The sequence below is a fragment of the Leptodactylus fuscus genome, chromosome 7 (genome assembly GCF_031893055.1).
Source record: "Leptodactylus fuscus isolate aLepFus1 chromosome 7, aLepFus1.hap2, whole genome shotgun sequence".
NCBI lineage: Eukaryota > Metazoa > Chordata > Amphibia > Anura > Leptodactylidae > Leptodactylus > Leptodactylus fuscus.
This window is the reverse complement of record NC_134271.1, coordinates 43191113-43219093: the sequence shown is the minus strand read 5'-3', so window position 1 is coordinate 43219093 and position 27981 is coordinate 43191113.

Here is a 27981-nt window from a genome sequence, read left to right as displayed (position 1 = left end):
CAATAAGATTAGAGTAAGTCTCCTTATATGACCATAATTGTAAGGGAATTGCTAGAACAGCAATTCCCCAGTAGTTGCTGGTGAACCCTGGGGGAAGGGCAGTGAGCATTAGCTGAATCACCTCACTCTCCCTTCCTGTTCACCGGTCCTATTCTAAGCTATAGGCGGCAACTGGTTGATGGGCCCTTCCTATATAAGTGACAACACAGAATGCAGACAAGACAAAAAAACAACAAAGGGAGTTCAGCTAGCCAAGTGTCCAGTCGAGTATCGCAGTACAGAATCAGAATCCAAGAGAATAGTCAAAGGGTAAGTCAGAGGTCAAGAATAAGAATACAAGTATCAAACAGCCAGAGAATAACCAGCACAGACGAGACAACAGCAAGCACCAATGTGAATGTGAGCAAACAATAAATAGTAAGCAAGAACCTGCCCAAAACCCGACAGGAAGACTGGCTGTCAATCACACAGGCAAGACAAACATCAACCACTAGAGGGGCAGAGGGAAACCAAGGCGTAGGAGATGGGCGCGGCGGCAAGCCAACCGCCAAGGCAAGGGAATAGGACTGTGCTCAGATACCACAAGAAGAACCCAAAGCAAAGAATCAAAACCAAACTCGTATTCTGCGCCACAGCATGCGAGCAAATGGTGCAGAAGTTCAAGCAGATGTAACAATAATATTGGAAATATTTGTAACTAATAGTGTAGTATAGTGTTATAAGGCATTGTATTGTGATGTGTTCAGGTATTGTTAAGGTTTTTTAAATGCTTTCTGCGATGGTTATATGTTATTCCTGTTTATACCAAGGCTAGTTATTGTAGTCAGAGAATAAACAGAGCTCAATCGAAAAAAATAATAATTCAAACTACTTTTATTAATGTTAACTATTGTTATTAATGTACTGCTGAATTTCTTTAGCAATTGGGAGCTGTTTATATTTCGTATTAATATTTCTCCTTTTATGTAAGCGTTTAGGTAGGAGATATAAATATAATAATTAAGATGAGTAAACAATACAATATATTAAGGTTATTAATATTAATGCATTATTAGCTTTCCCTCTTTCACACTTCATATATCTAATAAGCCAGGATTGCAATGCCTTGGAAACAAACTTAACCCTTTCTGGACTGGGGGTGTTTTGGTCCTTATATATTTGCTGGTCTAGAGCATTAAGGTATGTTTTAACACAATGCCGACAAAGAAAGACATCAGCCATGATCCATAAGGCGCAATTGTTATTACCCATCAATCTGGGAAGGATCATAAATAGAGATGAGTGAGTAGTATTCAAACGAGTAGGTATTCAAATGAATACTACGGTATTCAAAATACTCGTACTCTATCAAATACTACTATTCGCAGTAAAGATTCAATTCAGAGTCCAAGATTGGACCACAGTGGAGACTGCTGTGGTCCGAGCTTAGACTATGCCTCATCACAGACGAGCCTCCGGCAAAACCAGCATTGATTGGCCGAATGCTGCACACTGTATAGCATTCAGCCAATCAACGCTGGTCAATGCATTCCTATAAGAAAAAGTCAGCTCCCGCATAAACACAAGCTGCCAGCTCTCCTGACTAGCAAAGACAAGCCTGCTGCAGATCCAGCGTTGATTGGCTGACTGCTATACAGTGTATAGCATTGGGCCAATCAATGCTGGTTCTGCAGGACGAATAAGGGCCGGTTCATATTAGTGCTTGCCTCCCGTCCAGAAGGAGTCCGCAGGAGGACCCCCTCGATTGGAATATCAGCGCAACTACAAGCGCTGGTCAGTTAAGCACACGGACCCCATAGCATATAATAGACTCCGTGTGCTTGCCACGTACTGCCTGCATGAATCATTCATGCGGGCAGTGCGCTGCAAGCACACAGAGCCCATTATATGCTATGGGGTCCGTGTGCTTAACTGTCCAGCGCTTGCAGTTGCGCTGATATTCCGATCGGGGGGGGGGGGGGGTCCTCCTGTGGACTCCTTCCAGATGGGAGGCAAGTGCTAATGTGAATCGGCCCATAGACTATGGGGTCCGTGCGCTTTAACTGCACTTCGCTCCTCCTAAACACTCTCCTCTTGCTATTCGTGGACTTGGTGACTCTCCTTTAGTTAAATAGTGGTTTCCCCTGAAATGAGCATTTTTTCCCACAGACTATGATGGGATTTGATATTTGATCGAGTAGTCGAATATTGAGGCCCTACTCAAAATGAATATCAAATCTCAAATATTTCACTACTCGCTCATCTCTAAACATAAAGCCAATTTTTGAGCACCATACTTACCTATGGATTGTCTGGTGCTCAAAAATGGCATACTTTTTAATACACATCAATTCCTTTCTTCAAAAACTCACTTTATGAAAGCTCCTATAGCCATATCTGATCTGGGGCATTGTGGGTTTTATCTTATGAAATCGGCAGTAAGTGAATTTAAGCCTGTGATAAACATGTCTTTGATAAGATCAAAAATAAATAGAAAAATAAGATCAAAAAGAAATCTGACATTACTCTATGTTTCTATGTCTCTCTGGTCTCTACATATTAGATTGCATAGCATGCCAGTCTATAAAATTTACTTTTGCATAGATCAATATCACTTTCCATTGGCCCCCTCAAATGACTCACATTTTTTTCCTTTTAATGTCTACGATGCTAGGAGTTCTGCTCCCGGCACAATGTTCAAGCTCGTAAATCTGACACAAACATGGACCAAGTGTCATGGCTGAAACTTGGTTGTGTGAATGGTAATTTAGGTTAAGGCTACATGTTGCTTAAACACAGCATTTCCGGCTGTTGTGGAAATACAACAGAAAAAATGCTGCATTTCACAGTTTCAGCAAAGGGAATGAATGAAGTAATAAATGCTGCAGAAGAGCATAGCATGTTAGGTTTACATGTGGAAATGCTGATGTACTTGTATGGGGAGGAAGAAGAAAACAAAAAATGCAGCAGAAGGGGCATGGCTAGCAAGCACATTTGGGGCTGGAGCTCTTCTTTTACTGATCCCCAATCTAACCCATCCTTGCTGTTACTAATTAACCAGCTACCTGAAAACACCCTGGGGTCCTTTCCCAAGCCCTGTTCGAACTATTTGGGTTCTTTTCACCATCTTATCTGTCCAAGTCCAGTGTGTTTTACATGAATAACGGGACTCCCACAGGATTGGCTGGTAAAGCAGTTTTGAGGGGGAAGTTAATAAGTATTTACAAAGGGCTCAAGACAATGGGAACTCAAACTCACGTTCTCTCCTGCTAAAATCAAGCAAGTATTGCCCCGCTCTGCTTGTTTCTTTAGGTGTGTCAAGATAAAAGAGAATCTGCCACAAAGAGGTTACCATCTGACCTGACACAATACTCCTATGGGCCTCTATTCCAGATTACAAACTAATAAAATCTTGTATAGTCACCTGATTTATCCAGGTGGCTAAACTAGTAATTCCATCAAAATGGCACGAAACAGATCCTCCTTCCATCCACCAGTGGAGAGAAAAAGTGAACCAACTCCATGGGTTTGAAGAACTCTGTAGCTGGGAACTTGTCTCTAAGTGTAAATACCATGGCATAGGGCTAGTTCCCTTCCCCACAAACACAGCTCTGACTACTTTAGATCCTCTTCCCCCCTCCCCGACTACACCCCCCCCACCCCCACCCCTGCCTATACTGAGCCTACAAACCTTCCCAGTGGCTTCATCTGGTGACTGCACCTTCATCCGATGAAAGTCCTCCTGGTCTGTATTCCTGCATCCTTGGTTCAGTGTTGTTTCTTTTACATTACTAATTTGCTCTCTGCTCAGAAGTATAAGTTTGTGTTTTTACTCAAAGTGTTTTACTCTGACTTTATGACATCAACATATGCTATAGAAAAGGTTAAAATTTAATAAAAATTGAAAGAAAATCCAGCAGAAAAACTAAATACTTTTATGTGAAAGTGTTGTTATGTTGCATTGCACTGCGTTTTCTCCTGCAGGGTTTTTAGCTGTGTTTTGCTATGTGTAGCCTTTGCCTAAGGTTGCAGACTTGGCTGAATTTTTTTTTTTAATAAAGCCAGGCGTGGATTTAGCATAAGGGAGAAGTATAAGTGCTTACATTTTATTTCCTATACAGTTTGAAGCCACTTTTAGCTTTGGCTAAAAAAGTAGTAAAATCTGACTCAGGTTTTAATCGAGTTTTTGCATTTGCTCCTGCCTACATTTGTCTATTTTGTATTCTTTAGTAAAGTTCATTTTATAAAGTAAAATAGAAACGTGAAATTGGATATTATCATGAGATGTTCATGTACCTTTGTTTTCCCAACAAATCAATATTTTAAGTGTTCCCTCTTATATCTATTATAGCCCACCATAGCCTGTGCTCTGAAGTTACAGTACATGTACCCTGGGTTTGTCATGCTGTAGGTGCTGCACTATATAGCATAGCATTGGGCTTTAATAAATGTTTTAAATGAGGGATATTTGGCTTAAAACACAAAAACCTGCTCCATAACAAGCTTCTTGCATGCATGACTTTCTTGCTGAGAATTGCTATGTACCATGCAATCAAAGTATTGGTTTCTGCATGATGTGTCCTCAACAATCTGTGTAGTTGCTTATGAATTCTATCTCATTATAGTTGTCCATTTCAAATTTAGGTGACATTTCAATTATAGATGAATATTGATATTTTATTTGCCCTTTATCCCCCTTTACCTTCCTACTGCATTTATCTAAATTGCTTGACAGAGTCATTGGTCAATGAGCTTTTTAATGTTTTTAATGCAGTGTCACCATAACTATGATAACATTGTTACCCTAATAAAACAAATGTAGGAAAAATATCTTACTTCTGAACAAGGACAAAATTGTAAAATAATCGGAAGAAATGCATTCGAGGAAACAAACTCTTCTTGTATAGCAATACAAAATATCTATATACTGTATATATAAAACTCAAATTCTGTAGTAGTCTGCTCTATACAGTACAAATCCACAGTTCTCGCCCAATTTGGCTGATATTTGGCACGTCCCCTCTCCGCCCACAGGAGCAGACTACATCTCGCCAGCGTCCCCCCCCCCCCCCCGGTCATTAAATTGGGGCCCCTAAATTTAGGCCCTATGCATATAATGGGAAAAAATGAAAGTGAAAGCACTGAGGGGAAAACAACTGTGACTGACAGGGACGGATTATAGCGATGGCGCCAAAGAGTCGCTGCTAAAGGGGCCGCGCCACCACACACAACACACAAACATTTCACAAACACCATATAAACATCACACAGACAGCACACATACACCAACCCACAAGTACAGCACCACACAAACACGAGAGTACTCTAGACACACAGAACACAAACACCACCCCACAAATACCACAACACCACCCCATAAATACCACACACACACACGGACCACACACGCATGCAAACACACTCAGATGGATACACACTACACACATGGATGAACAGAGCACATGTGTTCTCACACACAACTACTGCATGCATGGACACTTGCTCTGTGCACGCAGAAACACATGGATCACACGTGCACATACACACATACACATACACGGACCATACACACATGCATGCACACACGCATACATACACATGGATCACACACATGTACAGACAAAACATGTCTGGTTTCCTTAGTGGCTGCTTGCACACTGCAGTATCTTTCACTGGCCTCCAGGCCATGGATTTGGTGGTTCCATAGACTTCTTTGTGCACAAAGCTGTGAATTTTGCAGGCTCCATAGAAGTCTATAGAGAAGTAGAATCCACGGCCCGGAGACTGTAGTGTTACTGTTGTGTGCAAGTAGCCTTACTGAGCAGCAATATTGGTCAGGCAAAAACTGCCTCATAGTAAGATTGTCAGTATTTCTTACTATACAGGGAGCTGAATCACTGAAACGCTACAATAGATAGTTGTGTAACTTTAAACCAATTTTACTCTTTTCTCCACAAACTACTTATAGATTATACTGGAGGGAGGGGGGAAGGGCTGAACTTTGTTGTTAATTTGTTGTAAATCAGTGGCATAAGTAGGAACGGCAGGGCCACGTGGTGAACTTTTGACATGGGCTCCCCCCAGATGCTGAAGACCACGACTGACTCACCCCCCTGCATTCCTGTGCACACTATTATACCCCATAGTGGCCCCTGCACATAGTATTATGCCCATAGTGGCCCATGCACACAGGATTATGCCCCATTGTGGCTCCTGCACACAGTATTATGTCCCATAGTGGCCCCTGCACATACACTCACCGGCCACTTTATTAGGTACACCTGTCCAACTGCTCGTTAACACTTAATTTCTAATCAGCCAATCACATGGCGGCAACGCAGTGCATTTAGGCATGTAGACATGGTCAAGACAATCTCCTGCAGTTCAAACCGAGCATCAGTATGGAGAAGAAAGGTGATTTGAGTGCCTTTGAACGTGGCATGGTTGTTGGTGCCAGAAGGGCTGGTCTGAGTATTTCAGAAACTGCTGATCTACTGGGATTTTCACGCACAACCATCTCTAAGGTTTACAGAGAATGGTCCGAAAAAGAAAAAACATCCAGTGAGCGGCAGTTCTGTGGGCGGAAATGCGTTGTTGATGCCAGAGGTCAGAGGAGAATGGCCAGACTGGTTCGAGCTGATAGAAAGGCAACAGTGACTCAAATAGCCACCCGTTACAACCAAGGTAGCCAGAAGAGCATCTCTGAATGCACAGTACGTCGAACTTTGAGGCAGATGGGCTACAGCAGCAGAAGACCACACCGGGTGCCACTCCTTTCAGCTAAGAACAGGAAACTGAGGCTACAATTTGCACAAGCTCATCAAAATTGGACAATTGAAGATTGGAAAAACGTTGCCTGGTCTGATGAGTCTCGATTTCTGCTGCGACATTCGGATGGTAGGGTAAGAATTTGGCGTCAACAACATGAAAGCATGGATCCATCCTGCCTTGTATCAACGGTTCAGGCTGGTGGTGGTGGTGTCATGGTGTGGGGAATATTTTCTTGGCACTCTTTGGGCCCCTTGGTACCAATTGAGCATCGTTGCAACGCCAAAGCCTACCTGAGTATTGTTGCTGACCATGTCCATCCCTTTATGACCACAATGTACCCAACATCTGATGGCTACTTTCAGCAAGATAATGCGCCATGTCATAAAGCTGGAATCATCTCAGACTGGTTTCTTGAACATGACAATGAGTTCACTGTACTCCAATGGCCTCCACAGTCACCAGATCTCAATCCAATAGAGCATCTTTGGGATGTGGTGGAACGGGAGATTCGCATCATGGATGTGCAGCCGACAAATCTGCGGCAACTGTGTGATGCCATCATGTCAATATGGACCAAAATCTCTGAGGAATGCTTCCAGCACCTTGTTGAATCTATGCCATTGCTAAGAATTGAGGCAGTTCTGAAGGCAAAAGGGGGTCCAACCCGTTACTAGCATGGTGTACCTAATAAAGTGGCCGGTGAGTGTAGTATTATACCCCACTATGGACACTCATGAACAATTATTATACTCTGGGGGCTTTTCAGACTTACTTATCCCTGGCTTTGCCGTACTTCCCGCTGATGGCGGCCATCTTAAATGATGTCCAGGACGTCACATGACCCCGGTCATGTGAAGTCAGGGACGTCACACAAGTAGACCTGAAGCCTGTCTGCAGAGATAAGTAACACCGTTTTTTATGTTCCCTTACCTCTCCTGGGCCACCGGTCATTATACTAAGGGGTCTTTTCAGACCCTTGAGTGTAATAATACTGTTTGTGGGGCCACGTTGTCACTTACCGATCCTGGCCGCTACCAGAAACGGTAAGTAAATAGGGCCTGTTACCGTCTGGAGTAACTCCAGCCAGTAACGGCCTATTACAAAAAATAAATAAATAACACAGCAGTAGTGGCTTTTGTCAGGCACCCTAATGTCCTGGGGCCTGTGGCAGCTGCCTCCGCTGCTTCCCCGATAGTTACACCCCTGGTGTAAATGTTTTACATGTTTGTGTAAGGGGCATGAATTTAAATGTTTGATAAATAGTTCAAAAAATAGCTGTAATAGTTTATACTACATAATATGTATTGAATATATAAAATCAATAAAAATATTGAAATGAAAAAAAAAAAGTTGTTCACATTAATGTTACGAGTTACAACAAATTACTAAAATGCAAAAATAATAAAAATTTAAAGTGGTAAAAAAAGATTTACTGTAGCTCTGAAAATGTCAATTTCAGTGTGACACTGAAAATTGAAACATCGAATCGGCCGTCCTCGGTTGAGAGACTATACCTGGTAATAATCCCAGCATCACTGCAAAACAAAGGCCTCTTGGAAGGTCGAGCATGATGTTAAAGGGAGCAGCCTTTATTGGGTTATATCACTGAGATTCTGTCTTCCTAATTACATCAGGGAAGACAGGCTTGCACATTCCAGTGAGCGCCCTCTATTGGTTTGCAACACTGAGGCACCTGACTTCCTAATTACATCATGGAAGACAGATTTGCATATTCTTCCCATGGTGCCTTGCACAGTGGAATGCTAAAGGCTTAATAAGTCTCCACACACCTAAATAGTGGTCTCTCCCCAAGGAGTGACGATATCCCCCTAACACTGAAAATTTTACTTTAGCATAACCAACAATTTAACATTTTCCGCGAACGAAGCCGCCGGATATTCTACTAGTATGAAATAATGAAAAGTGATATTACATATGAAAAACAAACAACAAAAATAGCATAGATCAGCTCCCTACTGGTGAGAGTACTCTGAGTTCAGGGAGGAATTTGTTGCACAGGGTAGGTCACTGGACTGGTCCAGGTACATGTATAGATACAAAGTATAAGAGGTGATTCAACATCCATGGAAGTAGAAACATAACTGTTAATACATCAGATTAAAAAACATTTGCACCTATGTAAAATGTAAAGTTGTTAAAGGGTCCATTCACACAGAGTTCTTTGGTGTCAGGATTTTGGCTCTGAATCCGTGTCAGAATCCATGTGGAAAAAACGCCTCCCCATAGAGTTCTATGGGTTCCGCTAGCTTTTTTTCCGCTAGCAGACTTGTTTCCAAAATGCATCAGCCTTCTTTAGATGTTCATTTGCAAACTTCTGATACTAAATTTTATGGTGAGGATGCAGGAAAGGTTTTCTTTTGATGACTCTTCCATGAAGGCCATATTTATGCAGGTGTCTCTGAACAGTAGAACAATGTACCCCAACAACAAGAGGGCCTGGATGCCTTTCTTGAAGAGAACAATATTACGGGTTGTCAATTCTAGATTTTAAGGACACATTGATCCAGGGTTTTTATACTGACCGCCAGATTGGAGTTGGGAGGGAATTTTTTCCCCTGAAATGGATCAATTGGCATAATCCTCATGGGGCCTTCCTCTGGATCAATACTGTAGGAGACTATAGGGTTATAGGTTGGAATTGATGGACAGATATCTTCACCAAACCTCATCTGGTATGTAACTATGTAACTCCAGAGTCTTCTAAATCTTCCTGAAAGTATTTTGCAGTGAAGTGGGGTTCAGATTTTCCACTTTGGCAATCCTACGAGCAACTGTCTCTGAATTTTTTATCGGTCTTCCAGACCTTATGTTGACCTCTACTGTTCCTGTATCTACCATTTCTTAATTACATTTGGAACTGAGGAAAGGGCTAATTGAAAACACTTTGCTATCTTCTTGTAGCCTTCTCCTGCTCTATGGTCCCCATCATTGTCATTTTCGGACTGTAGGCAGCCACTTACAAGAACCTATGGCCGCTGTTTTTCAACATAAGGTTCGAGGAGGCTGGAGATTTATAAAGCTGTAAAATTTGCATCACTTGGCTTTTTCCTAACAATAATAGTGAACAAGCCATAACCCTAACTGGTTAATGAAGATCTGAGACCTTGGTCAAAGTTATCTGAGCACACAAATCTACAAGGGTTCCCAAACCTTTGCAAGGCACTCCTTTCCTTTTTTCACTCTAAAATTATACTCAAACATAATAATACATTGATATTGCTTAACACTATAGCCAAGTGTATTTAATCTTTAACTTTATGCCTTGCTTAACTGTTCACAATAACAGTGATTTTGACCAGAGGTGTCCAAACTTTTGCATGCCCCTGTATATACTGTAGCTTTTAATTTTATAGATCTGTTAAGTGGATTGATCTAACTGAATAGGCACTCCTTATCCCACAAGGTCATGTATAGATTGGACAGGGGAAGGGAAACCTAATTCCCATATGGCAACCTTGCTGTTGCAGATAGCGCCTTGACTTGAATCAAAAATATTGTGTGAAAATGTATCATAGCAGAGGCTCAGCCTGGTCACTAAGTGAGGTTGATCCTTTAGTTCTAGGAAGTCCCAAGGAAGAGAGAAGGAGAGTGTTGTAGAGGTACCTGAGAAAAAGTAGGCCTCAAAGAACTACATATTGGCTGGCAAACACGTTCAACATGGTTTCCACTATAAGCTCTTATACAGGTGAAAGTCCCCATCTGGCTCTAGTGTGAGTGGAAGAGTAAGACAAAGCCTACAGTACCTGGATTTTGTTTTACTCAGCCATAGTAACTATAGGTAGCTATGTCAATGTGCTAAATGACTTAGTAGAGACTCTGAGTATAGTTGTGGGTTTAGTGTGCCATATACGAGTTTAACTCTATCTTTGCTGCATTATGTGACAAGTATTCACATTTTGTATTGTAAAACCAAAGACTGTACAGTTGCAAGTCAAGTACCCTTTGTTGCATACTTTTGATAGACAAGGTTCGACAAGTTGGATCATTAAGATACCTTCTGCCATATGTCTACAAAGAGTTGCTATGGTAACCCATGATGTAGATGTATTTCCTGAAGCACGTAGAGTTTAACTTGATGCATTAAAGCTTATGGTTTTACTTTGTACAATGGTGGCGTACTTCCTATTAGAGATGAGCAAACACTAAAATGTCCGAGGTTCGAAATCCAATTCGAACAGCTGCACACTGTTCGACTGTTCGAATGGATTTTGAACCCCATTATAGTCTATGGGGGAAATGCTCGTTTCAGGGGTACGCAAAATTCGATAAAATTATACTTACCAAGTCCACGAGTGATGGTCGGGCTGAATTCTCCTTGAAGTCTTCTTCCGGCTGGAATTCAATCTACCTAGGCATCAGGGCCTAGGCAGAGCTGACTGCGCATGCGCGGTCATGTGCGGACATGCGCAGTTGGCTCTGCCTGGCCCGATGCCTGAGCAGAGCCGGCTGCGCATGCGAGGGCATGCGCGCGCATGCGCAGTCGGCTCTGCCTAGGCCCGATGCCTAGGCAGAGTGAATTCCAGCCAGAAGACGCCGCGGGGACGCTGCACAGAGAAGACTTCTAAAGGTAAGAGAAGGACCAGCGTTGATTGACAGAATGTATAGACTACCTGACAACCTGCCCTCAGTATGTGAGAGCCCAGGACGGTGTGTCTGACACTGTGATCTGTAGTACGGGGGCACCACAAGGTACAGTTCTTGCCCCATTTCTCTTCACACTGTACACTGCTGACTTTAGGCCAACTCATCCAGTTGTTACTTACAGAAGTACTCCGATGACTCTGCTATAGTAGGCCTTAACACTGATGGCGACAATAGGGAATACAGATACTTATCCGGGATTTTGTTGAATGGTGCCAGCAGAACCACCTCAGGATTAATGCTGGGAAGACCAAGGAGATGGTGGTAGACTTTAGTAAATGGAGAGGTGCTCCGACCCCAGTGGAGATCCAAGGAACATGTTTTGAGATAGTCAGGTCCTATAAGTATCTGGGCATGCTCCTCAATAATAAACTAGACTGGGCTGATCACCTGGAGGTGCTGTACAGAAAGGGCAACAGCAGACTCTACCTGCTCAGGAGGCTGAGGGCCTTTGGAGTCCAGGGGACACTTCTTAGGGCCTTCTTCAACTCTGTGGTTGCTTCAGCCATCTTTTTCGGTGTGGCATGCTGGCGGAGCAGTATATCAACCAGGGACAGAAATAGACCTGACAGGCTGATCAGGAGGGCCAGCTCTGTCCTGGGGAGCCCCCTGGACCCAGTACAGGTGGTGGGTGACAAAAGGATACTGTCTATGGTGACCTACATGCGGGAGAACAAATCCCACCCCATGTATGGGACCCTGATGGGACTCGGCAGCACTGTAAGTGACCGTCTGCTTCACCCCAAGTGTGAGAAGGAGCGCTATCGCAGGTCCTTCCTTCCAACCGTGACCAGGCTATATAATCTACATCAAACCAAGAGTAGATCACTCCGCACCGAGAACTAATAACTATGACGATGACCATGAAGTCTTCCTCTTTCTCTTCCGTTTTTTCCTTAGCTGCTATGGACTCCTAGTATATCTTCTCTTCTCAGCATACGCGTGCCTACGTCTGTATTATATTACTGTGTATTATCCTGTACCTGTATTACTATGCTGCTGTAACATGCTGAAATTTCCCCAATGTGGGACTATTAAAGGATTATCTTATCTTATCTGCCCTTAAATAATCCCATTTATTCATACCATTATGACCATTATGGTAGGATTTCAATGCTCAGCACTACATACTATTAAATAATGAGACAGGAAGGAGTTAAAAAGAAAAGAAAACATTACTGTATTGATGCAGAATAGACTGCAATGGAGTTGGTAGAATGGTACACTTGGCTTTATATTATGGCAAAATGTATAATAAATGACATTGGGAACAATAGCTAGCCCGCAAGACTTGACTATTCCTATTAAATTCTAGACTGTAACCTACTGCCCTATACAACATATTTTATTTATAGATTTCATGAAAAAATAAATGGAAGTATTTCCAGCTCTGCTTTCATATCACTTTTTACACAATAACAGGGACTAGTAATTTTCTAATTGATGCTTTCAAATGGTACTAATTAATTGAAGTCAGACATCTTTTCATCCTCACAGACGTATAATACCACAATGGAACGCTCAGCACTGCCATAAAACAATCTGTATTAATGCGAAATAATCACATTCAAGGTTCTTTATCTTGGCTGTACACGCCTTTCATCTGCTTTACAAAACATTCAAACTTATTTAATATGCTTTTATAGAGAGAACAGATAGAATAAAAAGGACACAGTCAGTCACATAACTTGTTAGAATTGTTCACAGATTTAATATTTAATGTTCTGAAAATCAAATTAACTGCAAATATTAGCCCTGACAAAGTGTTTATAATTACTTTTTAATCTTAGCAGTCTGAACATGTTTTCATTTTCCAAATGCAGGCAAACATTTTCCAAACCAAATTGCATGTTCCAGCGGTAAGATGGAGGCATGGTGTCATTTATTTCTGCTGGCTAGTAATGCATTCTTTGTGTTGTTTAATAATCTGTGACAAATGAAATGTCGGCAAATGGAAAGAGGTTGGGACATTTGGAGAATTTTTTTTGTAATATTTGTTTTCTACCTTACTTTACAAAGAGGGGACTGGGAATTTTACCTCATTATTATGGTCCTTTCTATTTCTTGTATATGATGGCAAATTACAGGTAAAATGACTGCAAACCTACTTGATCTACTAAAGAGGCCAAAGTTGTTACTAAAGTATTCATGGTAATGGAAAATTAAGGTGCTGCAGATAACAAATTTCTACTCAATTTTCTATCCTTACTCAAATGTAGAAAATAATGCATTAGAGATTCTGCAAATGTATGGTAATGTACTATATTATCATTTACTTCTTCCATGCATCATTTATTCTATGCTACAATAAAATGAGGTGAAAGATGCACATTTCATTCTGTCTAAACAAGAAAGCGGTTCATATGATTTATGCTCTTTATGTAAAGATACATTGCATTAACAAAAACAAAGTGTATTAAATGCTAGTAGGAAATAGAAGTATCATTAGTTTACTTACTTTAACCCATGTAGCATCATAAGAGGAGAACTTGTAATGGTCTGAACCACAATAATAGTAGTCACTAGTCCCTTACTAATGAATATGCTCACAAAAACAAAGAAACGCCGAGCAGCACAATAGTGTAACTCAGTTGGATAATGTGTGTGAATATTCACAACAACAAATAAACTTAGGGGAGACCCAATTTGGGTTTCAGTAATCTGGTCCACTCCTCCAAGGGCAAAAAACCCACGAAGAACTGGACGCGCATCTAGCGTAAGTATGGAGGTTTAACTTCATGGAGTTGAAACACAATTCACTCTTTATTTGACAGAAGAATCACAACGCAATTTGGGATTGCTATCTCTTTATCAAGTACGTACAGCAGAAGACGTTGTTTGTAAAGGCTGTGAGCTCATGCCTTTACGACAAACGTCTTCTGACTGTATGCACTTGATAAAGGGATAGCAATCACAAAACACGTTGTGATTCTTCTGTGGAATAAAGAGTGAATTTTGTTTCAACGCCATGAAGTGAGACCTCTATACTTATTGAAAAAATAGAAAAAACTTGGCACTCACCCTGTGCGTTAAAAGTCTAAACTTTATTGAAGATGTCCAGGTAAAAAACATATACATGGGAGGAGGCACGCTCAATGAGGAAGAGCGACAGCTACTTTGTGCTGTTCAGCTCTTTATCAAGTTACAGAGCTTGAGTGCCAAGTTTTTTCTATTTTTTCAATAATACTTGGACTTTTTCTTCACTTAGAGCACACCCTTATACCCTTTTTATCACCCCTATCTAGGCTATTGCTCATTTAAGTAGTGCCACCTCGCTCCATATATGAGACCTCTATACTTACCCCAAGTGCACATCCAGTCCATTGGTGGTTTTGTGCCCTTACTCTGCTTACCAATGAAAGTGGTCATTTCAAACTTCAACTAATTTAATACAAGGCTTTTAAACAGTATCTGACTTATCTCTTTCTTGTTTTGATAATAACCAAGCACTTACAACCAGGGGTTGTAAGAAAGCATCTTCTGGACTTAGCTCTTTGGTACTACTTTAATCCCTGAATATTCACCCTAGTGTACCATGATGCAAATGTCCATGTTGGATACAAATAATGAAAATTGTGGCAGTTCATTGTAATCCTAAGGGCGGTCAATGTCAATTCTGTCTTACAAGAAATGCTTCCAAAAAACCCCCCCAAAAAACAAAAAACAAATATTGTTCTTTGAGATGTCACATTGTAGAAGAGCCATTTCAACAGACTAAATAGTGCTGGAAGGAACTGGTACCTGGTAAACCTTTCACATGAAATTGAATGATGGAAATGTTTTCTGAAAAGTCTTTCCATTTCAGATATTTATGACACATACTCATGCACTCAAGGTACGGTAACACAGTACTTTGAAAAGTGTAAAATGAAATGTCCATTTCTATAAGCCATGCCTTTCTAATATTAGACAAGATCCTGTTGGTCTTTGATGTCATAGACTGATATCCCATGCTATAATTAGGAGTGGATATTTGGAAGCCATAGGGAAAAGCTATTCCTCCTCTACCTCAAAAACGTAAATCGTTGCAGCTTTCTTATCTGTTGGCCTGGAATCTATAGGATTTATCAAATAAATAAGTGAATAATTCTTACTTTCTTTACTGCCACACTCCTCTTTTACTCTACAAGCTACCACAATAATGCTGCCAACATTAGTGGCATATGCAGAGGACCTGGAGTTGAAGAGTGAGTTGGGAAAGAAAGCAGGGTCTGATTTAGGGTCTAAGGTCTAAATAAATTAAGGTGTTTTGTCTGGGGCCTGTTAAATGTTTGGATCTGGACAGGGGTCTGAATTTATTTAGTTTTTTTTTTCAAGAGTATGCATTAATCAATGGGTTTAGGGTCTTCACTTAGGCCAGGGCCCCACGGGACGTAAACGCCGCGATTTACTCCTCTGCAGGAAAAATTGCGACGTTGTACAGTGGAGGCAAAGTGGATATGGGATTCATGCGAATCCCATCCCCACTTTGCGGGAGAAATCGCAGCACGGACACGCTGCGATTTACAAAGCTGTTGCGGCCTTGCAAATCGCAGCATGTCAATTATATCTACTGAAACGCCGGCGGTGGCTTTTTCGTCAATATAATATTAAGAGAAAGTCCGCAGAGGAAAACTCCGTAAACTTTCTCTTCGAAGCGCTGCGGAAAGAATCGCAATGCGATCACGCATCACCACTGCGTGATCGCATTGTGGGTCTTTCCGCAGCATTTTAGCACTGCGATTACAGCCTGTGGGGCTTTAGCCTTAATAACATTTTTGACCTGTGAGTGCCGCCTCTTTCTTCTGCTCCTGACAAGCTTCCTCCTCTTCTTACATGAGACCACCACAAAATGGCTGACAGAACAGCTGACTGCGCATGTTCCATTGCCATTTTGTAGTGGTCTTGTGAAAGAAGAGGAGTGAAGAGGAAGAGATGCGTTAGGAACAGAAGTCAGAGGCAGTGCTGGAATGGAGCAAAATGGAGCACAATTAGCATACAGAAGAAAAGAAGAAAAAATCAAAAACGGCAGGACGGACCTTCAAAATATAGGTAAGAGATGAATAGTCTTCTTAAAGGCTAATCCTACTTACGTTTAGTTTAAAAACTTTTTTTTAATGAAAGAATCCTTTACAGTGAAGTTTTATCAAGTTGGAACGTCACAGCAGGTAAGGCGGTGCAAAGCCAGACCATTTTCTTGCTGCAAGTCCATCAAAGAGGTAATTATAGTCACATAAGAATAACTGAAATGTTCGGTTTTCTGTCCATGAGCAGCATCTCCTTAAGTTACTATACATGTTAATAAAGTAATGCAACACAAAATTCAGCATACCGGTATGTGCCATACAGGGTCAATGTGCTATTCAACCCAACTGCCACCGTCAATGCTATCACCCTCCCCCCTTCTCCGCATGCTTCCCCTACATCTACACTGGATGTTGGGTCTGAGCATTGGCTGGAATCATTACTATCATCACTCCTACCACCCTTTTCCTCTGATGCCGCCTTGTCCCTGCTTTTTTTCTGCCATCATGGCCATGAGATGCTTGTACATCTTCATAGTTTTCATCTTCAGAATTTCCCTTACGACCCCTCCAGAAAAACTACCCCTAGTAGTACCACACCCCTGCCATTTTTTATAGCATTCATTGATAATGTTTTATTTGTATGTATTTTTATTTTTAGATTATACACTTTTCAAAATTTTGGGGCCAAGAATTTTTATTTTTTTTTACTGAAAAACATTTTTATTTGTGACTACACAACCTGAAGTGTTATTTTATACTCTCGGTTTTTCTGTATAATAATAAGGGGAGGCCCAGATGTTGACCTCTCCTCACCTCTTCCTTCTTTTTTGGCTCTTTTGGCATCTTGTCCAAAGTCACATGCCCCAGGGTCACTGTCCTACTCAGAAACCTCAGCAATTGAGTAGGACCTGCCAATGTATTTGTGTTTTGAAGAAAATGTAAAAAACAAATAGGATTTTTTTAAAGGCAGAGCCTCACATTTTACTGCTGTTTTTCGAGCCAAACCCAGGAGTGGATTAAACAGAAGGTAGAAATATAAGAACGCTCAATATATTTCTCATTCCATTTAAAGCCATTCTTGGCTTTGGCTCAAAAAAATGTGCAACAAAAAAAGGCTGTGTTTCCACGACTTGGGGCCTGAGAATAAAAAGGCAAGATAAAAGAGTAAGGCTCAGGCCCCATGTACTAAAACACAGCAAAAAAATGCAGATTTGAGAATGTAAAATGGAATGTATAATACAGACACATTATAGCTAGAGATGAGCGAGTAGTATTCGATCGAGTAGGTATTTGATCGAATACTACGGTATTTGAAATATTCGTACTCGATCGAATACTACTAGCTATTCGCAGGAAATATTCGATTCAGAACCAGTGTTGATTGGCCGAATGCTATACAGCGTAGCAGTCTCCATTGTGGTTCGATCTTAGACTCTGCCTCCTCACAGATGAGCCTCCGGCAGAACCAGCATTGATTGGCTGAATGCTGTACACTGGCCAATCAACGCTGTTCAATGCATTCCTATGACAAAAAAAGTCAGCTCCCTCGTAAAAGCAAGCTGTCAGCTCTCCTGGCTAGCAAGGACGAGCTGGTTGCAGAACCAGCGTTGATTTGCCGCAGGCTCGTCTTTGCTATTTGGGAGAGCTGGCAACTTGTGGTTACGAGGGAGCTGACTTTTTATCAGCGCAACTGCAAGCGCTGTGCAGTTAAAGCGTACGGACCCCATAGACTATAATGGGGTCCGTGCGCTTTAACTGCACAGCGCTCCTCCTAAACACTCTCCTTCTGCTACTCGTGGACTTGGTGACTCTTCTTTAGTCGAATAGTGGTTTCCCCTGAAACGAGCATTTTTTTCCCATAGACTATAACGGGATTCGATATTCAAACGAGTAGTCGAATATTGAGGCTCTAGTCGACACAAATATCGAATCTCGAATATTTCAAGGTTCGCTCATCTCTAATTATAGCCATGTGAATGTAGTCTATGTATGAGTGCAGAAATATCAAAGTTGATCATGGATGTATATCTCACGGCCTATTCATACTCAGCAATGTAGCTAGAACAATGGAGCCTCCTATTTGTCTGAAAGATTTGAGATATGGTAATAAGTACAGTAGGAGTTCTTTACTGTAAGAATAGTGAGACTATGGAACTCCTGGAGGAAGCATAGGAAATTGTCAAAAGTTGTTAATGATTTTAAATATTTCTGGTTTGTCATTGATCCAGGGAGTAAGTTCTAATTGAGACATTTTTTAAGGGTGTTTTTTCAAAGATCAGTATTGCAGAAAAAGCTAAACTATTTAAATGAATGTCTTTTTAATCTTTAAAAAATACAGTATATATATTGTGAAGATGTTAGCTCGGTAGAAGCAGTGGTGTGGACCCAAACAGTCACAAAATGTGCAGCAAACTGGTTTAGTTAGAAAAAAAACAGGAAAATAAATAAACCTTGACACAAAATGAGCAAAACAAAATACAGCCTTAACTTCAGGAAAAAACAAAATAAATACCTGCTCGTCTGAGCCACTAGCTAAACAGGACAGCTAACCTAACTATATGTGTGGCTTACTTCTAGCCAAACAAACAAAACAGGAGCAAAATAGTCTCACTGGACTTAGGGTTACAGGACGAATCATACGCCTCCTTTCACCTCATTGAACTGCCGTGCAATGCAGGAGCTGCCGCCTTTTCTGGCCCAGTAATGAGCCAAGGATCTACACCGGGGCTGAGGCCTACTCCAGATCTGCCATGGACCACACATATATCAGAAACCTGGGGCTGATATATCTGGTCTCCAGCACTCTGCCTGTCACCTTCTCACAATACTGTATATATGTATTAAAAAAAGAGAGAGGGAAAAATAGACAGAGATTCATGGTATCATATTTACCTACAACAAGATATAGGCCCTCTGATGTAATGGTGTTAGAAAATAAAATGGAAGGCCTCGATTTAGGTTCTTGCTATGACTATATCTGGCTGCGCCTGCGGCATTGACTAAATAAAGCAAATGCACTAGCATATCAGCCATGCACAGTTCAATCCATTATACTGTTGTTTATAAATTTATACCATATATTTTCGGCCAGAAGAATCTGAAATAAAATCAATTTTGCAGAAATGGTAAGGAGCACGCAACATTTTAAATCAACTTCGCAACAGCTTGACTATAGCTGTTTTTTGTTGGCGCTGTAAAATAGTTGGGAATACACAGTTGATTTGATAAACTGTTGAAATTCCATTTATTGAAAACATTTATCAATATGTATGTGTATCTTCAGGAAGAGCAAATTCCATAGACACTACAACTCAGGCAGAATGGAGATTTCATTATTATGCAGTACGCATGAGTGCATTATACATCAGTAGGATGAGGTATGAGTGAGTTATGCCAAGTCATCCCTAAAATGATAATAAAAAACAGTTTTCTGGTCAAATTGCATTCTACAAATGTGCAGAAAGAAATCAATCAAGTTCTGCTTGTAGTGACCAAATGTGAAAATTGACATTCTACTGACTTATTTGGTATCTGAAAAGTGTTTTTATTCCAAGTAATGATGTACCAACTAGGTCAATGAATGACCAAAAACCTATGAGAGTAATATTAGACACTTTTCTAGAGGTTCAGGTAAACATTACCTGTTAGTAGACCTGTAGATTTCTGCCTGACATCAACGAGGAACATTGTAGAAATGTATGGAATTAGGCCTAACAATAGATTTTAAAGCGCAATTATATGAGCTAATATACAATAGAACTTTTCTAACTACATTTACAATTGTATACCTGCTCCAGTATAGATTTATTATGCCACTTAGTCTTGTTACCATATTATTATGGTGTGAAGGGAGGCAGTCGGTGAAAAAGGAGTTACCTACAAAAATAAAACAGCTCATGTCACCTGTAATATAAAATAGGTCTTGTTAAAAGTCAAAATTTAAATAGTTCAAACTGTAATACATGTAATACATGAACATTCTCCATTTAGATTTAGTTGGTTAATATATGGATTATAGTCATATTATATGTATATATAGTTATAGCGCCAAGGATCGCAACCCTTCCTTCTTTGTGAGCAATTTATCAAAATTGATACAAAGAAAAAGTGACAAGGCTCACTTATTTTATTTACAAAAGAGACACTTAAAAATTTGGTTGGCCTTTACATATTGGGTTGAATGTACGGTAGCTTTATAAACCCTTTATAGACCATGATGTGTATTTCTTTTGATACTGTAGTAGGCCAAATGAATGGGTCTTCCTAAAAGATACAAACCCCTTTATTACATTCTTAACCCCCCTTTCCCCTTGCCCAAAGGCTTATTCTAATTTGGCCTTGGGGCCACAGTATTTTTTTGCTTTTACATACCTATTTTTTAAAAAATTTCCTTCACCATAGCCATATGATGATTTGCATTCTTATTATACAGTATATTACATTTAGAAATGTTTACTTATTTGGAGACATTAAAAAAGATCATTTTTTAGATTGTTTCTTTGTTTTTATTTATTACACTATTCATAGTATGGTATAAATTACATATTAACTTTACTCTGCGGGTCAGTATGATGACATCCATACAAATTTCAAAAGATTACTCTTTTGCATTAAACATTAAAAAAAAAGTTTTAAAAAATCTATACATATTTGTTATTGGCATTGGAAACTTGTATTTTCATTTCAGGTCCCAAAATAAGTGAGAAAAAGTGATCAAAAATGTTAATGTACCTCAAAATGGCACCAATGAAAAATACAAGTTGTCCTTCGAATAAGATTGGGAGGGGGGTACCAAGCAGAACTCTAGTATGAGGGTCTACACCTCTGTGTCTATGCGTGGCCAGCTGAAGGTTATGTCAAGAATTTTAAAAGCATATCATAATACAATCTATTGAATTTATTTAATGAGATTTTTTCCTTTACCAAGTTTGATATAAGTTAAGGGTAGACACACTGTTGTCTTATTTTCCTAAGAAAATACTACTATCTACTATTTTAGATAGGTCTTTTTCTAGGCCTCTAAGTTTTATTCCTTTCTCTATAGAATTTACTCAGACTTTTAGTGGATATTTACAATATGTGAATATTGAAAAATTAGAACAAATAGTATAATGGATACTTCAGATGTTTTGACAAATCACCCTCTGTATACTAGCTTTCAGCTATATTATACAAATTTATCTGTTTTGGCAGCTTCCTATATGCCCAGAATTTCCTCACTTTTCCAAAGCAGCTTGTCTCTGCTCTTTGTGTCCAAACAGGCAATATACCCATCTGCTACATAAAGAGAAATCATCAAGCTCTCACGAGCAGGACCCTCACTCCTATATGTTAAAAGGGATTCTATCATTAGAACTCCTTTTTCTACAAAGACCACGTCAGAATAGCCTTTATAAAGGCTATTCTCCTACCTTTATTATTCTTATCCGCGGCACCATTCTACTAGGCTGCTATACTTCTTCTCATCATCTTCATTCAGACTGTTTATATACATACAGTCTGTCTTTGTATTCAACTTACACATACAAGTCTATGCAAATGAGGGAAGCTGTTAATTGCGTTATTACCTTATTCTGTGCAGTGGTAGAGTCTTATCTTGACTAAGTATTGTAGCAAAGTGAAGCAGCTGCAATTATCCGTGTGTATTTTCCAACAGCCTCCTCTTCCCCTCTCCTCTCCATAGATTTATATGTAAAACGTAACTCAATCTGATACTGATAAGTAGAGAATATGAAACAATATCTAAAAAGCTTTATTATAATCCTCTGCACTGTGTATTTATGAAAAGTTTTTTTTTATTATTGGAGGTAGGCTATAAATGGACCTGAACTGCAATATCAAACATAATTGAAGGACAAGAGTCACAAATCACATTTTCAGTAAACACGAAGAACCTTATTCAAACTCTATACATAATAATATTAATATAATAAGTATACTTTAGGAAACTGTAATTCTGTTATTAAACTGTAGATCACCAATTATAGAATTTGAATGACATTTGAATAAAAGACATTTTTGTATCACATTTAATAAGGTATTAATAGTTTAGTTTTCAAGTAGCCAATATATTATTGATAGCTGAAGAATGACATTTATGTGTCACCGAGTTTATTTTCAGCTTCATGAGAGTCAAAAGAGAACTTTAATATGTAACCCACTGCAAATATGAGGACTTATCACTGCCGAAGAAAAAACTATAATTCCTGGCCAGTTACACATGGCTTGTCAAAATCTAAAATGGAGCCATGATCTGTAACATGTAACAAACTAAGGAACATTCCCTGCAAGTCATTTACATATAAATTGAATGTAACTTCATCCATAGTTAACACAAATTTGATAAGCAAAATTATTTTCAGTGCATGGTGAAGGATTTCCATTTAGTGAATAGCTTTAGTTAAATATATGCAAAATTTTATTTAGAGGTCCTTTGAGTTTTGAGATGTTATCAGAATCCGTTTATGGCACAAACACTCCATATTCTGTTTATTTTCCATCTACAAGAAAATTAAGCTGTTTATATTTACAGGAGAAAAATTAAAATACATTTCAAAGGTCAGATTAAAATAAAGACTGTCGTGTTTGGATACTTGTAGCTACTTGTATTGTGCTGCTCTATTCTTTTATATCCACGTATAAGAAAAAGTAAAGTTCCAAAATAATCTATCTACAAACAGTAGATAGATTAACGGGTGTGATCTAAAAAAGCATTTACATACCCTCGGATGAAGGCTGTGTGCTGAAACACGCATTGGGTGGGGTCAACAGGCAGAGGCTATGGACATATTATTGTGAACAAGTTGAAGATAAAATGATCTTCCAAAGGCAGAACATTAAAGATGACACATTCCCAATGTAAACTGTATATTTTAATGTTTTACTTTTTCAAAATAAAAAAATGAAAATGGCCCGAAGCAAAAGTTCGGGCACCCTGCAAGGTTAACACTTAGTAGTGCCCATTTTGGGAAATATCACAGCTTGAAAATGCTTTTTATAGCCAGCCAAGAGTCTTTCAATTCTTGTTTGAGGGATTTTCATCCATTCTTCCTTGGAAAAGTCTTCCAGTTCTGTGAGATTTCTGGCTCGTCTTGCATGCACTGCTCTTTTGAGGTCTAACCACAGATTTTCAATGATGTTTAGATCAGGAGACTATGAAGGCCATGGTAAAACCTTCATCTTGTGCCTTTTTAGATAAACTATGGTAGATTTGAAATGTGTTTAGGATCATTATCCATTTGTAGAAGCCATCCTCCTCCTCCTATTCTTTTCAATGTCCAGCTTGTTTACAGATGATGTCACGTGTGCTTCAAGAATTCAATAAAATTTTATTGAGTCCATTCTTCCCTCTATCCGTGAAATGTTCCCCGTGCCACTAGCTGTAACACAACCCCAAAGCATGATTGATCCACCCCCATACTTAATGGTTGGAGAAATGTTCTTTTCCTGAAATTCTGTGCCATTTTTTCTCCAAACCTTTGATAATTGTGGCTAAAGAGTTCCATTTTAACCTCATCAGTCCACAAGACTTGTTTCCAAAATGCATCAGGCTTGTTTAGATGTTCTTTTGCAAACTTCTGACGCTGAATTTTATGGTGAGGACATAGCAGAGGTTTTCTTCTGATGACTCTTCCATGAAGACCATATTCATGTTGGTATCACTGAAGATCACTGAACAATGTACCACAACTCCACAGTCTGCTAAATCTTCCTGAAGGTCTTTTGCAGTCAAGTGGAAGTTCTGATTTATCACTCTGGCAATCCTATGAACAACTATTTCTTAAATTGTTCTTGATCTTCCAGACCTTATATTGACCTCCACTGTTCCTGTATCTGACATTTCTTAATTGCATTTCGAATTGAGGAAAAGTCAACTTGAAAACACTTTGCTATCTTCCTTTAGCCTTCTACTGCTCTATGGCATTCACTGCTTTCATTTTCAGAGAGTTAAGCAGGTTAGAGGAGGCTGGGGATTTATAAAGCTGTAAAATTTGCATCACTTATTGTTAGGGAATTGCAATAGGAGCAATTCCCCAGTAGCTGCTGGAAACCATGGGAAGGGGCACAAGAGACAGTGAGCCCTAAGCTGAAGCCCTCCACTGTCCCTTCCTTGCCTAGTTCTAGCCTATATAATAGGCAGCAACTTGGAGACAATCCCTTCCTATATACGTGAAACACAAAACGCAGACAAGACAAACAACAACAAAGGGAGGTTAGCTAGCCGAGGGTCCAGTAACAGTCAAGCAATGCAGTGTCAAAATCGATATCCAAAAGAGTAGTCAATAGGGAAAGACAGAGGTCAAGAATCAGAATACAAGAATAAACAGCAAGAGAAAAAACCAGCACGCACAAAGCAATAGCAAGCATCAATGTGAATGTGAGCCAAGAATAAATAGGGAGGAAGAACCCGCCCTGAACCTGATAGGAAGGCAGGCTGTCAATCACAGGTCAAAAAAACCCTTAACTCTTAGAGGAGCAGAGGGAAATGAAGGTGAAGGAGACAGGTGTGGTGGAAAATCAATTAACAATGTGCAGGAATAGGACAGTGTTCAGACAATGCAACCAAAAATTCTAAGCAAGTTATCAAACTGCACATGCCTCCTGCGCCACAGCATGCGAGCAGAGGGTGGCGCAGAGACCAGAAAAAGGCAGAGTTATTACACTTATGATAGTGAACGAGCCATAACCCTAGCTTGCTAATGAAGGTCTGAGACCTTGGTCAAGTTACGGAGCAAACAAATCTACAAGGGTTCCCAAACTTGTGCAAGGTATTCCTTTCTCTTTTCAATATAAAATCTTAAATAATAATAATAATAATAATAATAATAATAATAATAATAATAATAATAATAATAATACATTGATATTGCTTAACACTATAAACAAGTGTGTTTAATCTTTAATATTCTGCCTTTTAAAGATCATATCATCTTCAACCTGCTTAACTGTTCACAATAACAGTCATTTTGACCATGGGGGTCCAACCTTTTGCATGTCACTGTATACCTCTGCTGTCTGTCTGACACTTGTCTCATATTGTATCTTATACTTGGTAGGTTTATGTGTAATTGTTCTTAATTTAATTGAATAAACTTTGATATTTTTCTAATAATACTATGTCAGCGTAATGAAATAATAATAATAATAATAATAATAATAATAATAATAATAATAATAATAATTATTATTATTATTATTATTATTATTATTATTATTATTAAAAGCACACTGTTTATTTTTGGTCTGCACCATTGGTTTGGTGTTTTGGTATGATTCTTGTGAGGGTTACATGTACAATATTATGGGAGTGATACATGTTATTAGAAAGTCTTTTGAGTTTCGTCACCCCCTACTCCTTTTTTGTGCTATGTTCTTTCTGTCTAAAAAATTTACCTAGTAGAGCAAACCAAAAAAAGATTTATGAGATATTTATAAGACCCTTGATACATTTGTCTGTGCAATATCTGAAATTACAACTCATTAAATAGGTTTAGCTATAGCAATAGAAAAAAATCATATTTGGTCTGACCTAGTGTTATTAGTTCAAACCATATTTACTGCATGTGTCCTGTTGTATATTGCATAATGCATTTGAGGAAATATTGACACAGAGGTCAGATGGTATACCATTATTAACAAATTGTACAGAATATCTAATATCATAGTAAGGTAGTATGCATACAATGCAAAAATGTTACTAATTTCTGTAATTTGTCTGAATCACACATAGAAGACAGTAAATAACTGATGTACACAGTTCAGGTACAGAGCAATTAAAGTTAAAGCCCAAATCCAGTAGAGACATTTTTAGGACACTTTAGTTTAAGGCCGGGACCCCACGAGATGGAAACGCTGCGATTTGCTCACAACAGAAACACCGCAGGAAAAATCGCAGCATTTTACAGTAAGGGCAAAGTGGTAAAAACCATGTCACTGACATGCTGCGATTTCTAAAACTGGCGAGGTTTTGGAAATCGCAGCATGTCAATTATACCTAAGGAAACGCCAGTGGTCTCCCCATAGGTATAACTTTAACAGAAAGTCTGGGAAGGAAAACTCTGCAAACTTTCTGTCTACAGCGCTGCGGGAAGAACCGCGATGCGTTGCCGCTGTGGTTTTTCCCAAAGCCCTTTTTTGCTGTGGGACGTCCCGTGGGGCCTTAGCCTAAAGAAGTTTTCTGCCTTTTTTATTGTTTGTGCTGCAAAGGGGTCACATGATGCCATGGCTCATGTCATCTGTGCTGCGACTTGGGTGTTTGGGTTATGTGATCCACCGCTGCCATGCTGGGCACCATACGCCGCTGAACAGATATGCCTTAATATACCTATTATAGCATTCAGATGGCTTTTTACACACCTTTCTATCATTATTCCAGTGTAGCCTGCTATATATGTCATACCCTGTCCCACTGACACCATCCCTGGATGAAGGAAGAAGCGCCGATACGCACATCAGGCGGTATCAGTGGGCAGAGACTAGACTACAGTCATGGCCAAAAGTTTTGAGAATGATACAAATATTAATTATTACAGTCTACTGCTTCAGTTGTTCTAATGACAATTTGCATATACTCCAGAATGTTATAAAGAGTGATCAGCTTAACAGCAATTACTTGCAAAATCAATATTTGCCTAGAAAATTAACTTTATCCCCCAAAACACAATTCAACATCATTGCAGCCCTGCTTTAAAAGGACCAGCTAACATCGTTTCAGTGATTGCTCCATTAACACAGGTGTGGGTGTTGATGAGGACAGGTCTGGAGATCAATCTGTCATGATTAAGTAAGAATGACACCACTGGACACTTTAAAAGGAGGCTGGTGCTTGGCATCATTGTTTCTCTTCTGTTAACCATGGTTATCTCTAAAGAAACATGTGCAGTCATCATTGCACTGCACAAAAATGGCCTAACAGAGAAGAGTATCGCAGCTAGAAAGATTGCACCTCAGTCAACAATCTATCGCATCATCAAGAACTTCAAGGAGAGAGGTTCCATTGTTGGCAAAAAGGCTCCAGGGCGCCCAAGAAAGACCAGCAAGTGCCAGGACCGTCTCTTAAAAGTGTTTCAGCTGCGGGATTGGGCTACCAGCAGTGCAGAGCTTGCTTAGGAATGGCAGCAGGCAGGTGTGAGTGCATCTGCACACAGTGTGAGGCGGAGACTCTTGGAGCAAGGCCTGGTCTCAAGGAGGGCAGCAAAGAAGCCACTTCTCTCCAGAAAAAACATCAGGGACAGACTGATATTCTGCAAAAGGTACAGGGAGTGGACTGCTGAGGACTGGGGTAAAGTCATTTTCTCTGATGAATCCCCTTTTCGATTGTTTGGGACATCTGGAAAACAGCTTATTCGGAGAAGACGAGGTGAGCGCTACCACCAGTCTTGTCTCATGCCCACTGTAAAGCTTGCTGAAACCATTCATGTGTGGGGTTGCTTTTTAGCCAAGGGAATCGGCTCTCTCACATTCTTGCCTAAAAACACAGCCATGAATAAAGAATGGTACCAGAATGTCCTCCAAGATCAACTTCTCCCAACCGTCCAAGAGCAGTTTGGCGATCAACAATGCC